Source organism: Dendrobates tinctorius, unplaced genomic scaffold (assembly GCF_039654945.1).
Source record: "Dendrobates tinctorius isolate UK_male_01 unplaced genomic scaffold, ASM3965494v1 ptg000060l, whole genome shotgun sequence".
Lineage (NCBI taxonomy): Eukaryota > Metazoa > Chordata > Amphibia > Anura > Dendrobatidae > Dendrobates > Dendrobates tinctorius.
The window spans coordinates 11,854,226-11,868,214 of NW_027361728.1; positions in this window are offsets into that span (position 1 = coordinate 11,854,226).

The window sequence follows — 13,989 nt, forward strand, 5'->3', positions numbered from 1 at the left end:
CTTATATTATACTTTCATGTTATAAAGGGGGCTGTGTGTGAGATCATACTGTACAGAGGAGGGTTGTGTGGGGGCTCATATTGTATATAGGAAGGCTACGTGGGGGCTCATTCTGTATACAGAGGGCAATGTGGGGGCTAATACTGTATATAGGGGCAAGTTGGGAGCTCATACTGTATATAGGAAGACTATGGGGGTCTCATTCTGTATATAGGGGCTGTGTGAGGGCTTATACTGTGTATAAGGGTACTGTGTGAGGGCTCATGCTGTATATAGGGGGGCTGTGCGTGGGCTTATACTGTAGATAATGGGGGCTGTGTGTGGTCTTATACTGTATACAGGGGGTACTGAGTAGAGATGAGCGAACTTGTTCAGAAAACATTTGCCAATCTCAAAATTGGCGTGAATGCTGCACATTCGGATTCGTGTTCGGCACTTCCAGAGCATTTTCCTCAAAGTCGGCAAAAATTGGCCAAAGTTCTTAAATGATCAAGTTTACACTAAGGCTGTGAGCACATGGCATCTCTGATCAGTAGTAATGTTACTGTCGGTAAGATCATTACCGTTGGTCAGAGCGCTGCGGAATCAAGTTGTCAGATGTCAGTGTAACCCCACAGCTGTGACTGGGACATGCGGTAAAAAGCTTACTGCAAGTCACAGGTGTCGGCTGATGAGAGACTATTACTCGCATCAGCCTATGCCTGCCATCACTGATAGCAGCGGCAGCTGATGGGCGTAGTCATCAGTCAACATCTGTGCTCAAAGTAAACAAAAAAAGTTAAAATAAAGAAATATTGAAATAAAAATAAAAAGCACAGTATAAACTCATATTACACATAATCCCTGAAGCCCTTGTCTACTGTAAAAAATTAAAAATAAAAAAAATATACTCACCTTAATGCCTAATCCTCGATGCCCATGTCACCTGGAAAAGAAAAATAATAATAAACCACCATATCTCTCACCTATACGTCATAATCCAAACTGTCGCATGATGATTCAGATCACTTGTAGAGCAGTCACATCAGCTGATGCGACTGCTCTACCCGGCAGCCATCTACACACTGTCAGGAGCATGTAATCACTCCTGCCGTGTGTTGCGCTGAACTATGATGAGAAAGTTCTCACGCAGCAGAGTTGCCGTAAGTGAGATCACCATGGTTTATCAGCTGATAAACTCCTGTGAACTTTATCACCACAGCTCAGCGTAACACACTACAGGAGTGATTTCATGCTCCGGTCAGTGTGTTTCTGGCTGCTCATATTAGTGACTGCTCTCAAAGTCATCAGAATCGTCGTGGAACATTATGGATTATCTCTTCACTTGGAAAAGGTGAGGAATATGGTTATTATTTTAATTCAATTGTACGTGACATTAGCTTCAGTGGACTGGGCGATGACATGAGTATGGTTTAATTTAGAGTCCATAAAGGAATCTGTGTCATTATTTCAAATAAAGGACTTTATTCTGGGTGTGTGCGTTTTTTTTCTACAATATCACTATGGGGTTAGTAATGGGGGTGTTTTATAAGTGCCTCTCCATTACTAACCTCTGAACTTGATGTCACTGGACAATACATACTGTAGGTGACATTGACCCCATAAATATGAATCCCACTTGCCACTGCCACAGGGCAAGTGGGAAGAGTTGGGCAAAGCACCAAAACTGGCGCATCTAATAGATGCACCTTTCCTAGGGGGTCTGGGGGCTACTATCTTTAGGCTGGGGGGGCAATATCCTTGGCCCCTTACTAGACTGAGTATACCAGCCCCCAGCTGTCAGCTTTAGCTTGGCTGGTTGTCAAAAATGGGGTGGACCTCATGCTGTTTTTTTAAATAATGTATTTAAATAATTAAAAATACATTGTGGTGACTGCTCTATTCTTGATACCCAGCATTTTTTAAAGCTGACAGCTGAGGGTTGCAGCCGGCAGCTGCTGTCAGTTTTGCCTGTCTGGTTATCAAAAATACAGGTGAAATCACGTCAATTTTTTTAAATCATTTATAGCGCAATTGATGGGTCAATTGATGCCACTTTTCCTGGTGTCTGCCCCTAATTTGAGCTATTTTGGGAGCTTTTTGGGCCACCCTGAAAGTATTGTCTATGTGTTTAGTTTTGCCTCCCATTGAATTCAATGGTGTTTGGTTATGTTCGGCGAGCTGTTCATTGGGAAGCTCGGCGAACATAGCCGAACCCAAACCTTAAAAGGTTCGTTCATCTCTAGTGCTGAGTGTAGGATCATACTATATATAGGAGGGCTGTTTGGGCTCATAGTGTGCATTGGTTGGGTTGTGTGTAGTCTCTTACTGTGTATAGGGGATTGTGTGTGGGATCATATTGTATCTAGAAGGGCTGTGTGTGGCCTCATATTATTTATAGAGATACTTAATTCTGCTCAATATTAAGTGAGTGGTACAAATAAAATTAATATAAAATAATAATTATAACTAATATGTTAATATTATTATTGTCCAGAATGAATTTCGGCCTTTTGGTTCAGCCCTCCACAACAGTCTCTCATGTGGCCTCTTCGGTAAATTAATCCCCCCCTGAACTACAAAATTCCAGAAAGAAGGAAGGAAAGTATTAAATAATATTTGGATGTTTTCAAATCAACCCCTTCTCGACAACACTGCACTCAACACCAAGTTGAAAGTGAGTGTATTGAGGAGGCTAAGAGACTGAGCACAACCCATTCCCAGCAGATGATGGCTGTGTTATTTAACCATCGTCTACTTCTAACAGCAGCAGGTAGATCTGATCTCCTCCCATCTCTGTTAACCTGTTAAATTCCACTCTCAGTCTGTGACAGTGGCATTTAAAACAAAAGGATTGGGAGGCACGCTGTTCCACATATGCATTTTTGATCGTGGTAGGCAATTGCGGGACGCCAATGCATTGCTATGGGAACCGGGGTTCAGCTGAAAACCTGCTATTACTGGTGCCAGCACCGCTGCCCTCCTGTCAGTTTAACCAGCTAAATGCTGCAATTCATAGGGTGATGGGGGGGTTCAGTTTAAATCTCTGAAATATGTGATTCAGATGCAACCCTTTCTTTCCCCAAAAGAGATTCAGCAAATTCTCTGCTGCCAAATTCAAATGCCCTCCTCCCTACTGAGCCCCAGTGTGCTTAAATCACATATAGTGTCCACATGTTTGGCATTTCTGTAGTAATGAGAAGCCACCTAATTTACAGGTACATGTCTCCAGAGGCATGAGCTGGGCACTACAACGTACCGGGTACTAGAGCGTACTGGTGACTACAATGTACTGATACAAGTATTACAATTTGAGAGTCCTCAGTGGTTGATATTTTTTAATGGCTAACATAAAAGATAATAACAAATTGCAAGCTTTTGACACTACTCAGGTCTCTTTCATCAGGCATAGAATAATACTACAATGGCAGTTTGCAATTTTTACTCGGTAACATCCACTGCTGCTTGTTTCTGGAAAACACCCACGGAGTCAAAATCGTCACTGCACCTGTAGATGAATTCTCAAAGGTGTATAATTTCCAAAATGGGATCACTTGAATGGGAATTCTGCTCTTATAGCACTTAGAGGCCTTGCATATGGAGTCTGCAAACTATTCTAGGAAAATCTGCCTTCCATGAGGAAAATAATAATCTGTCTCTCCCGAGTCTCTCCATATGGCTAAGTAGTACTGTACAGCCACATATGGCATATTTCTACATTCAGGAGAAATTTTGGTGTCATTTTTACCCATTTCTCTTTGTGAAATTGTAAAATCTTTGGCTAAAACATATTTTTTCTGTGGTGAAAATATATATATTTTTTCTACACTGCCCAATGGTATAAAATTCTGTGGCACACATGTGATGTTAATATGATCACTGCACCCCTAGATGAATTCAATGGGGTCACTTATGGGGGGGTTCTGTTGTTCTGGTACCTGCTGTCTTTTTCTATCGGAATAACATCAACCACATTTATTATTGGGACATTAAAGGGAACCTGTCACCCTCCACGGCGTTTTTAAGTAAAAGAGCCACCTTCAGCAGCACTAAGGCCGCATTCTGTGAAGGTGGCTCTTATGTTTCTGATCCCTAGTAATGCCGAAATACAGACATTATTAAATTCCCCGCCATACCTCTTGTGTGAGTGAGGTGTGTTTTCTCCCCCGGTGTCCAGCGTCTTAGAGCCGTCCATCATCCCCCTCTTGTGTTGTTGCGCCACCTCCTCTGCTCCTTACATGCCCAGTGCCTGCGCTCTGCCAACAGTTCTCGGGCATGCGCAGTGCGTGCAGCCCGGGAACTGACATTATGCCTTCATGTAATGCTCTCTCGCCGCGATGCCCCAGATCCCGCCCCGCTGTGTGTTATGATGTATTTGTAGGGTCGGTGGGCCGAGCTGAGGGGTGGTCCCTCTGTATACCGCGCAGTGACGTACAGACACAAGAAGGAGGCACGTTTCGGGTGCAACAGGTCCAAGTTTATTCTTTCTTTCACCGTCCGCCTGGCGGTCCCACAACATACCGCGATTCTCTTCACAGCTCTTGGGTTACAGAACACATTGAGACAGCGTACTTTCAACAAGGACATATATATACGTACCGTCCCTTTTCACTCTGTGATGCTCTGACAGCTCTGTCACTGTGGCTGCCGTAGGCCTGTACACCAGCAGTAATTTTACTGGTCATACGTCGTTCCAAATACGTTGTTCTACACCCGGAGCCTCGTCTATACTGCGGTACTTCGTGTCAGGACCACCCTCCTTGACTTCCTTTCTCCTCAGTCCCCTAGTTAGGTTTTCCTCACAGTGCACCAACTGTCACAGTCTTCTTGTCACTTGAGCTCCCCCTGGGGACTGGAATCTTCTGGAACCCTCCTGTCAAATTTATAGCTTTCCCGGTTCCCTGTAACTCCGCCCCTCATGACCAACGGTTTCTTAGCCCTAAGCTGATGTCAAGTCCCATGCTCACACTCCTCCCTGCCCTCTAATGTCAATTCCACGTACTGCACATCACCTACACTTTCCTAGCTGTTTTCCCTTCTGTCATAACTGACATCCTGCCTGACAAGTGCAAACCCCTTTGAAACCTGACTAGTCAGTCCGTTCGTCAGGTCACCTTCCCTACATATTCACACTGTGGGGCTGGGTATCTGGCACCTGCACAGAGAGATCCTGCGTCTGGGGAGCTCTGCTCACTAAACGCTGCTGAGGGAGGAAACAGGAAGAGGGGGGATAGATGCTCTCTTTTTACCTATCGATGTTGGCCCTGGCTAGAGAAGGTGAGATATTTTAATTTATTCGGTTATTCTCTATTGATATTCAGGCATCAAAACACTTTCCTTTTCAGAAAACAGACTTTCTCCTTTCACTTTTGGAGTCAATATTGTGTCTTGAAAAAAGGTAATTTAGTAGTTTCCTGTTACCTCAGTGTGATAATTAGACATTATCTTCAATATGTCATGATCTGAGATACAAAGAAGCTTCTACCATGTCTTCCCTTGGGTCTAAAGAGGATGTGTTACACCAACATACACACTCTTGGCAGTAGAGTTCTCAAAGCCTATGGGGTTTTTATCACCCACAATTTCTAGCAGATGCACAGACAGCAGATTGAGGTTTTGGGCGTTTTCACTTATACTTTTAAATTTTTAAAATGAGACAATGAGAAATCTTTTTAAGGCAGAAATGAAACTACAAATGCTCTGCAATAATCCTCCATCAGATCTTGTGTAGCAGTTTTACAAATTGTGTAAGATGTCTTTTATCATCTACAGTCATCATTTTTATCCTTTCACAATATTGTGAGATATCATCACGTAAAAGTATGTTTTTATTATGAATATGCAGCATACATTGTATTCTGATGGGTTCTTTCCTAACTAAATATGTTGTTATTTTTATGGTTATGCAACCAATTGTTCCTACAGGTTTATGTTTGATCTCATTGGCACTGTTCTTTCTGAGGCATAAAAAACAATATAGTAGCTTAGGCTAAGTACTAATATACTTTGTAATGTTGCTCGATGAGAGAGATAACAGATAATATAAATGTATATCTTTGACATATGCATATATATATATATATATATATATATATATATATATACAGTGGGGCAAAAAAGTATTTAGTCAGTCAGCAATAGTGCAAGTTCCACCACTTAAAAAGATGAGAGGCGTCTGTAATTTACATCATAGGTAGACCTCAACTATGGGAGACAAACTGAGAAAAAAAAATCCAGAAAATCACATTGTCTGTTTTTTTTTTTCATTTTATTTGCATATTATGGTGGAAAATAAGTATTTGGTCAGAAACAAGCAATCAAGATTTCTGTCTCTCACAGACCTGTAACTTCTTCTTTAAGAGTCTCCTCTTTCCTCCACTCATTACCTGTAGTAATGGCACCTGTTTAAACTTGTTATCAGTATAAAAAGACACCTGTGCACACCCTCAGTCTGACTCCAAACTCCACTATGGTGAAGACCAAAGAGCTGTCAAAGGACACAGAAACAAAATTGTAGCCCTGCACCAGGCTGGGAAGACTGAATCTGCAATAGCCAACCAGCTTGGAGTGAAGAAATCAACTGTGGGAGCAATAATTAGAAAATGGAAGACATACAAGACCACTGATAATCTCCCTCGATCTGGTGCTCCACGCAAAATCCCACCCCGTGGGGTCAGAATGATCACAAGAACGGTGAGCAAAAATCCCAGAACCACGCGGGGGGACCTAGTGAATGAACTGCAGAGAGCTGGGACCAATGTAACAAGGCCTACCATAAGTAACACACTACGCCACCATGGACTCAGATCCTGCAGTGCCAGACGTGTCCCACTGCTTAAGCCTGTACATGTCCGGGCCCGTCTGAAGTTTGCTAGAGAGCATTTGGATGATCCAGAGGAGTTTTGGGAGAATGTCCTATGGTCTGATGAAACCAAACTGGAACTGTTTGGTAGAAACACAACTTGTCGTGTTTGGAGGAAAAAGAATACTGAGTTGCATCCATCAAACACCATACCTACTGTAAAGCATGGTGGTGGAAACATCATGCTTTGGGGCTGTTTCTCTGCAAAGGGGCCAGGACGACTGATCCGGGTACATGAAAGAATGAATGGGGCCATGTATCGTGAGATTTTGAGTGCAAACCTCTTTCCATCAGCAAGGGCATTGATGATGAAACATGGCTGGGACTTTCAACATGACAATGATCCAAAGCACACCGCCAGGGCAACGAAGGAGTGGCTTCGTAAGAAGCATTTCAAGGTCCTGGAGTGGCCTAGCCAGTCTCCAGATCTCAACCCTATAGAAAACCTTTGGAGGGAGTTGAAAGTCCGTGTTGCCAAGCGAAAAGCCAAAAACATCACTGCTCTAGAGGAGATCTGCATGGAGGAATGGGCCAACATACCAACAACAGTGTGTGGCAACCTTGTGAAGACTTACAGAAAACGTTTGACCTCTGTCATTGCCAACAAAGGATATATCACAAAGTATTGAGATGAAATTTTGTTTCTGACCAAATACTTATTTTCCACCATAATATGCAAATAAAATGAAAAAAAAACAGACAATGTGATTTTCTGGATTTTTTTTTCTCAGTTTGTCTCCCATAGTTGAGGTCTACCTATGATGTAAATTACAGACGCCTCTCATCTTTTTAAGTGGTGGAACTTGCACTATTGCTGACTGACTAAATACTTTTTTGCCCCACTGTATATATATATATATATACAGTTGTGACCAAAAGTATTGACACCCCTGCAATTCTGTCAGATAATACTCAGTTTCTTCCTGAAAATGATTGCAAACACAAATTCTTTGGTATTATTATCTTCATTTAATTTGTCTTAAATGAAAAAAACACAAAAAGAATTGTCCTAAAGCCAAATTGGATATTATTCCACACCAAACATAAAAAAGAGGGTGGACAAAAGTATTGGCACTGTTCGAAAAATCATGTGATGCTTCTCTAATTTGTGTAATTAACAGCACCTGTAACTTACCTGTGGCACCTAACAGGTGTTGGCAATAACTAAATCACACTTGCAGCCAGTTGACATGGATTAAAGTTGACTCAACCTCTGTCCTGTGTCCTTGTGTGTACCACATTGAGCATGGAGAAAAGAAAGAAGACCAAAGAACTGTCTCAGGACTTGAGAAACCAAATTGTGAGGAAACATGACCAATCTCAAGGCTACAAGTCCTGAACGTTCCTATGTCTACCGTGCGCAATGTCATCAAGAAGTTTAAAGCCCATGGCACTGTGGCTAACCTCCCTACATGTGGATGGAAAAGAAAAATTGACAAGAGATTTCAACGCAAGATTGTGCGGATGTTGGATAAAGAACCTCGACTAACATCCAAACAAGTTCAAGCTGCCCTGCAGTCCGAGGGTACAACAGTGTCAACCCGTACTATCCGTCGGCATCTGAATGAAAAGGGACTGTATGGTAGGAGACCCAGGAAGACCCCACTTCTTACCCCGAGACATAAAAAAGCCAGGCTGGAGTTTGCCAAAACTTACCTGAAAAAGCCTAAAATGTTTTGGAAGAATGTTCTCTGGTCAGATGAGACAGAAGTAGAGCTTTTTGGGCAAAGGCATCAACATAGAGTTTGCAGGAGAAAAAAAGAGGCATTCAAAGAAAAGAACACGGTCCCTGCAGTAAAACATGGCGGAGATTCCCTGATGTTTTGGGGTTGCTTTGCTGCCTCTGGAACTGGACTGCTTGACCGTGTGCATGGCATTATGAAGTCTGAAGACTACCAACAAATTTCGCAGCATAATGTAGGGCCCAGTGTGAGAAAGCTGGGTCTCCCTCAGAGGTCATGGGTCTTCCAGCAGGACAATGACCCAAAACACACTTCAAAAAGCACTAGAAAATGGTTTGAGAGAAAGCACTGGAGACTTCTAAGGTGTCCAGCAATGAGTCCAGACCTGAATCCCATAGAACACCTGTGGAGAGATCTAAAAATGGCAGTTTGGAGAAGGCACCCTTCAAATATCAGGGACCTGGAGCAGTTTGCCAAAGAAGAATGGTCTAAAATTCCAGCAGAGCATTGTAAGAAACTCATTGATGGTTACCGGAAGCGGTTGGTCGCAGTTATTTTGGCTAAAGGTTGTGCAACCAAGTATTAGGCTGAGGGTACCAATACTTTTGTCTGGCCCATTTTTGGAGTTTTGTGTGAAATGATCAATGTTTTGCTTTTTGCTTCATTCTCTTTTGTGTTTTTTCATTTAAGACAAATTAAATGAAGATAATAATACCAAAGAATTTGTGTTTGAAATCATTTTCAGGAAGAAACTGAGTATTATCTGACAGAATTGCAGGGGTGTCAATACTTTTGGCCACAACTGTATACAGCTCTGGCAAAAATTAAAAGAGCACTGCAAAATTTTCAGTTTGTCTGATTTTTCTCTTTATAGGTATATTTTTGAGTAAAATGTAAATTGTTCTTTTATTCTATAAACTACTGACAACATGTCTTTGAATTTCCAAGCACTAAATTTTGTATTTATTTTCAGAAAATATGAAATGGTCAAAATAACCAAAAAATTCAGTGCTTGCAGACCTCAAATAATGCTAAGAAAACAAGTTCATAATAATTTTGAAGCAACAATACTAATGTTTTAACTCAGGAAGAGTTCAGAAATCAATATTTTGTGGAATAACCATGACTTTTAATCACAGCTTTCATGTGTCTTGTCATGCTTTGCACCAGTCTTTCACACTGCTTTTGGGTGATCTTATGCCACTCCTGGTACAAAAATTTCAGTTCTTTTTTGTTTGATGGCTTGTGACTATCCATCTTCCTCTTGATTATATTCCAGAAGTTTTCAATGGTGTTCAGGTCTGGAGATTGGGCTGGCCGTGGCAGGGATTTGATGTGGTGGTCCTTTATCCACACATTGATTGACCTAGCTGTGTGGCATGGCGCATTGTCCTGCTGGAAAAAACAGTCCTCAGAGTTGGGGAACATTGCCTGAGCAGAAGGAATCAACTGTTTTTTCAGGATAACGTTGTATGTGACTTGATTCATACGTCCTTCACAAAGAATAACCTGCCCAATTCCAGCCTTGCTGAAGCATCCCCAGATCATCACCGATCCTCCACCAAATTTCACAGTGTGTGCAAGACACTGTGGCTTGTATGCCTCTCCAGGTCTCTGTCTAACCATTAGATGACCAGGTGTTGGGCAAAGCTGAAAATTAGACTCATCAGAGAAGATTACCTTACTCCAGTCCTCTATTGTCCAATCCTTATGGTCTTTGGCAAACTTCAGCCTGACTCTCTTTTGCTTCTCATTGATGAAAGGCTTTTTTCTAGCTTTACATGACTTGAGCCCTGCCTCTAGGAGCCTGTTACGAACTGTTCTTGCCGTGCACTTCACCCCAGCTGTCATATGCCATTCCTTTTGTAGGTCACTTGATGTGATCCTGCGGTTGCTGAGTGACATTCGAATAAGATGACGGTTATCCTGGTCAGTGGAGAGTAATTTTCGCCCTCTGTTAGTCTGTAGCTTTGTTGTCCTCAATGTCTGCTGCTTGACATCTATGTAATGGACTGCCGTCTTTGAAATTTTAAGGATGGAGGCAACATGATGCTCACTGTATCCTTCTGCTAGTAAAGCCAGAATTGAGCCCTTCTTTTCATCATTCAAGACTTTTCTTTTCAATTCCTTTGGCATGGTTAAAAGTATTTTTTTCATTCCTATTACTTTTGGGATATTACTAGCACTTGTTTTGCCATCCAGCTAGTCCTATTGCAAGAGGATTGTGAACACCACAGCAGGGTTTTTTTTTATACTTTCTTTCGTTAAATAAGATTTGGGTCAGGTGATCACCTAATCTGAAGCACATTAAGTAGAATGAGGTGTACCCATGGTTGGAATTCAACTGACACTGGAATGGAATGGCTGTCAGACATGTAGAGAAGGTGATTTTTATAAAACTGTGCAGTGGTCTCTTAATTTTTGCCAGAGCTGTATGTATACATACATATATTACAGTATATGTGTGCGCATATAGAGTCATGGCCGAAAGTGTTGGCACTAAAGTTGAGCAAAACGGGTCGGTCATATTCAAAAGTCGCCGACTTTTGCTGAAGTCGGGTTTCATGAAACGAAACCCGACCATAGCGTGAGGTCGGCCACGAGGTCGGCGACCAGAGCGCCAAAGTCGCGTTTCAAATGATGCTTCCAGCGCCCTTTTTCAGCCAATGATGGAGGACGCACACTGTGGGCAACGCGATGACATAGGCATCGGTCACCTCTATCTTTGAGAAGGGCATGCAAGTGATTGGCTCGCTTTGTGTGGTGTCACAGAGGCTATAACAGTGAACACCGACCGCCATCTTACTTATGCCGATCTTAGCATAGGGAGAGCTGCTGCTGCTGCTGATTCTGTTGGGAGAGCGTTAGGCAGGGAAGAAGAACCAAAAAAACTGCTTCTGCTGTTAGCGATTTCCACTAACAACAAAACACTTTGTGTGCAGTGACAGGGGAGGCTCTATTTTTGTGCATCAGCTCTGTTGGTTATTAGGCTGCCTTATAAGGCTCCCTGATAGCTGCATTGCTGTTTGCACACTGTTGTACAAACTGCTTTTTTAAAAGCAAAAATACTTTTCTTCCTCTTTTCTGCACAGTTAACAAGTGTTCATTTTTCCACCCTTTTGTGTGTGCACTGTGCAGCAGTCATGCTTATTAGGCTGCCTGTGTCCATACTTGAACTGAGAGCATCATTGTCAGCGTCCTCAAATCTCTAGTGAGATCCAAATTCTCACCCAACCTATAGACACCCTCCACCTTGTCTTACACCATCCAATTTCAGCCTGTTACATTGAGGTGTAATCTCTCCTGGGCCAGAGACAATAGTTCTGCGTCCTCAAATCTATAGTGAGATTCAAAATCTCACCAATCCTATAGACACCCTCCACCTTGTCATTCACCATCCAATTTCAGCCTGTTACATTGAGGTGTAATCTCTACTGGGCCAGAGACAATAGTTCTGTGTCCTCAAATCTATAGTGAGATTCAAATTCTCACCAATCCTATAGACACCCTACACCTTGTCATATACCATCCAATTTCAGCCTGTTACATTGAGGTGTAATCTCTACTGGGCCAGAGACAATAGTTCAGCGTCCTCAAATCTATAGTGAGATTCAAATTCTCCCCAATCCTATAGACACCCTACACCTTGTCATATACCATCCAATTTCAGTCAATTACATTGAGGTGTTATCTCTACTGGGCCAGAGACAATAGTTCTGCGTCCTCAAATCTCTAGTGAGATTCAAATTCTCACCAATAGTAGATACACCTTCTACCTTCTTTTACAGTACCATATAGCTGGTGGTATTTTGGGTACATTTTCACAAAAATGAGCAAGTATGGTGGAAGACGCCATGGAAGTGGGCGGGGGTTGCCAGCTGGTCCTGATGGTGGTGGTGGTGTTGCATTTGGTAGTGGCAAAAGCACAATAGCACCTAAGGTAGGAGGTGTTGAGCCTGTGTCATCGTCTGGCTCCACAAGGCCTCGAAGGCTTTCTTTTCTGGGAGTAGGTAAATCACTTTTAAAGCCGGAGCTTCAGGAACAAGTTTTGGCTTACATTGCTGACACAGCCTCCAGCTCTCTTGCCTCCTGATCTGAAGTTTCAAAAAATAAAAGCACTGAGTCATCATTGGAGGCTCCTGGTCAGGAACAACACCTTTCCTTGTGTCCTTCACCCCTACCAAAAGTGAAGAATGTGGCAGGCCACACTACTGATTACTCCATGGAGCTCTTTTCACATACCATGCCTGGGTTAGCAAGTCAAATCGTGAATTCCCCAGTCCAAGATGAATCTGACATGGAGTGCACTGATGCACTGCCACTGCTAGATTTTTCTGCTGGTACATTCACTCAGAGTACTACATTGTCCTCGCAGTGTACTGAGGCGGAATCAGACCCTGATGAAACTCAGGTGCCCCTTTTCGCATACTATACCACCTTATACGGTGACATAGAGGATGCTGCACATGAAATTGAAGAGGAGGTGATGGATGACCCAGTTGTTGACCCAGATTGGCATCCATTGGGGGAAGATGGTGCCGCTGCCAATGGCTCAGAAGAGGAGGAGGAGGATCCGCAGCAGGCAACGACATCGCAAAAACTGTTATCTGGCAGGACCGTAGCAGTCCAAAAACGTGTTACAAAAACCAAAAGAGTTGCTGGACAGCTTGGCCAGACGGTCAAATTACCACAGCGTGCAAGGTCTCAAAATGTCTTCCATAGTAGGAAGAGTGCAGTGTGGCACTTTTTTTGAACAAAATCCTAATGATCAGGCAAAGGTTATCTGTAAGAAGTGTGCAAAGACCTTTAGCCGAGGGAAAAATCTGAGAAATTTGAATACCAGTTGCATGCTTAGACATTTAACCACCATGCACTTGCAAGCATGGACGGACTACCAAACCTCACGTACCACATGTGCACCTGCTCCGAATGAAGGTAGTCAGCAACGCTACATCGCTTCCCCCACTGTAAGCCCACCGGTTAGCAAACCACCAGCAGCAAATGTCGAGGCGTCGTCGCAAGGGCAAAGCAGTCATGGAATCACAATGTTATTGCTATGAAAGACTGAATCTAGGCCATCAGCAACACCACCAACACCATCACCATCACCAACCCTCTCTCAGTCTGCCATGTCCACCGCTAGTTCCACCATATGCAGCTCTCAAGTCCAGCTCACCCTACCAGACACTCTGAGTAGGACAAGAAAGTACTCATCCTCTCATCCGCGTATACTGGCTTTGAATGCCCACATTGCCAAACTAATCTCGTTAGAGATGATGCCCTACTGGTTGGTTGAAAGCAAAGCTTTCTCCGAGCTCATGGCCTATGCAGTACCATGCTATGACCTAACCAGTCTGCACTTCTTTTCGCGAAAAGCCATCCCAGCCCTCCACATGCATGTGAAAGACCGCATTGTCCATGCACTCAAGCAAACAGTGAATGGAAAGGTGCACCTCACAACAGATG